The sequence below is a fragment of the Nomascus leucogenys genome, chromosome 3, assembly GCF_006542625.1.
Source record: "Nomascus leucogenys isolate Asia chromosome 3, Asia_NLE_v1, whole genome shotgun sequence".
Lineage (NCBI taxonomy): Eukaryota > Metazoa > Chordata > Mammalia > Primates > Hylobatidae > Nomascus > Nomascus leucogenys.
The window spans coordinates 59,322,438-59,325,555 of NC_044383.1; the positions used below are offsets into that span (position 1 = coordinate 59,322,438).

Consider the following 3,118-nt stretch of genomic DNA (forward strand, 5'->3'; position numbering starts at 1 on the left):
AAAACAATGGTTTATGTTATTTGCAAGCGTCATGGTAACATCAAGTCAAAAAACCCTACACAAGATACATAAAAAATAAAAAGCAATGAATTAAAACATACCACCAGAGAAAATCATCTTCACAAAAAGACAAGAAGCTGCCAGGCGTAATCCCAACACTTGGGGAGGCCAAGGCGGGCAAATCACGAGGTCAGAAGTTGAAGACCAGCCTGGCCAACATGGTGAAACCCCGTCTCTACTAAAAATACAAAAAAATTAGCTGGTTGTGGTGGCGGGCACCTGTAATCCCAGCTATTAGGGAGGCTGAGGCAGGAGAATTGCTTGAACCTAGGAGGCGGAGGTTGCAGTGAGCCGAGATCACACCACTGCACTCCAGCCCCGGCAATGGTGTGAGACTCTGTCTCAAAAAAAAAAAAAAGGAATAAAGGAAGAGAAGAACACAAAACAACCAGAAAACAAATAACAAAATGGCAGTATTAAGTCCTTACATATCAATAACATTTAATGTAAATGAATGAAACTCTCCAATCAAAAGACAAACAGTGGCTAAACGGATAAAAAAAACAACATCCAATGAACTGTTACCTACAAGAAACACTCCACCTGTAATAACACACAAAGACTGAAAATAAAGGGATGGAAGAAGATACTGCATGCAAATAGAAATCAAAAAAGAGCAGGAGTAGCTTATATTGGACAAAATAGATTTCAAGAGAAAAACTATAGAGATAAAGGTCATTTTATAATGATAAAGGGGTCAACTCAGCAAGATGATATAACAATTGTAAATATATATGCACCCCACACTGTAAAACCCAAATATATAAAGCAAATATTATTAGAGCTAAAGACAAAGATAAAACCCAAGTTAATAGCTGGAGATTTCAACACCCCACTTTCAGCATTAGATCATCCAGACAGAAAATTAACAAAGAAACATTGGACTTAATCTGAACTATAGACCAAAATGGACCTAACAGGTATCTGCAAAACATATCATCCAACAGCTGCAGAATACACATTCTTCTCCTCAGCACACGGATCATTTTCAAGGATAGACTATATGCTGGGCCACAAAACAACCCTTAAAATTCAAAAAAATTGAATTCACATCAAATATCTTCTCTGACCACGATGGAATAAAACTAGAAATCAGTAACAGGAAGAACTATGGATACTATACAAACATATGGAAATTAAATAGTATTCTCCTGAAAGGCCAAGGGATCAATGAAGAAATTTAAAAGGAAATTTTAAATGTCTTGAAACAAATAAAAATAAAAACACAACATACCAAAACCTGTAGGATAAAACAAAAGCAGTACTAAGAGGAAAATTTATAGCAATAAGCACTTACATTACAAAAGCAGAAGACTTCAAATAAACAACATAATGATGTAGCTTTAAACACTAGCAAAGCAAAGGCAAACCAAGCCCAAAATGAGAAGAAAATAAATAATAAAGATCAGAGCAGAAATAAATGAAATTGAAATAAAAAATACAAAAGATCAATGAAACAAAATGCTGTTTTTTTTGAAAAGACAAGCAAAAGATAAGCCAGACAAAGAAAGAAGGAAGACACAAATAAATAAAATCAGAGATGAAAAAGGAGACATTACAACAAATACTGCAGAAATTCAAACCATCATTAGAGGCTACTATGAAAAACTATATGCCAATAAATTGGAAAAGCTAGATGAAATGGGTAATTTCCTAGACACATACAATCTACCAAAATTAAACCACAAAGAAATCAAAAATCTAAACAGACCAATAACAAGAAATGAGATTGAAGCTGTAATACAAAGTATCCCAGCAAAGTTAAAAGTCCAGGACCCAATGGCTTCACTGCTGAATTCTATCAAACATTTAAAGAAGAACTAATACCAATCCTACTCGAACTATTCTTACAACTAGAAGGGGAGGGAATACTTCCAAACTCATTCTACAAGGCTAGTATCACCCTGATACCAAAACCAGACAGACACATCAAAGAAAAGGAAGCCAATATCCTGATGAACACTGATGCAAAAATCCTCAACAAAATACTAGCAAATCAAACAACATATTAAAAAGATTATTCATCATGACCAAGTGGGATTTATCCCAAGGATGCAATGATAGTTCAACATATGCAAATTAACCAATGTGATACATCATATCAACAGAATGAAGGACAAAAACCAAATAATCATTTCAACTGATACTGAAAAAGATTCTGATAAAATTCAACATCCCTTTATGATAGAAACCCCAAAAAAACTGGGTATGGAAGGAACATACCTCAACACAATAAAAGCCATATATGACACACCCCCAGCTAGTATCATACTGAATGGGGAAAAACTGAAAGCCTTTCCTCAAAGACCTGGAACAAGACAAGCATGCCCACTGTCACTACTGTTATTCAGCATAACAGTCAAACAATGTCTAGCTAGAGCAATCAGACAAGAGAAAGAAAGGGCATCCAATTTGTAAAGGAAAAAGTCAAAGTATCCTTGTCTGTAGGTAATATGATCTTATATTTAGAAAAAACTAAAGACCCTACCAAAAAACTACTAGAATAAACAAATTCAGTAAGGTTGCAGGATACACAATCAATATACAAAAATCAGTAGCATTTCTACATGTCAAGAGCAAACAATGAGGAAAAAAAAAAATCAAGAAAGTAATCCCATTACATAGCTACAAATACAATGAGATAAATAAACTTGAAAAGAAATGAAAGATCTCCACAGTGAATAGAATAAAACACTGACGCGAGAAACTGAAAAAGACGCACCAAAAAAATGGGAATATATTCCATGTTCATGGATTGAAAGATTCAATATTGGATTTTTGTTGTTGTTGTTTAAATTGTACCTTTGATCCTCAGATAAACCAAGCAGTTAAATAATTTCAAAAAGTAAACAACAGACATTATCCTCAAGTTATCAAGGTGTTTACAAGGTACCTTTAGCCCCAAACCGTATATAGTATACAGCCACACAGGTGAGAACCAAATTCAGGTTTCCAACAAATATTATAAAATGTTATTCAGAAAAGGCTGCAATTCTCTATGGCAGCTTGTGAGATTACTCTGGATTCCTCTGCAATTGCTGTCAAGACTGTAAGCCTC

At 34.4% G+C, this 3,118-nt stretch overlaps 1 protein-coding gene across 3 annotated transcripts in view; it reads right to left on the reverse strand.

Moving 5' to 3' along the window:
* The window catches only part of SMAP1 (small ArfGAP 1), a 198,770-nt gene that overhangs the window by 168,089 nt on the left and 27,563 nt on the right, over positions 1-3,118 (reverse strand). The gene's annotated exons all lie outside the window — the stretch shown is intronic.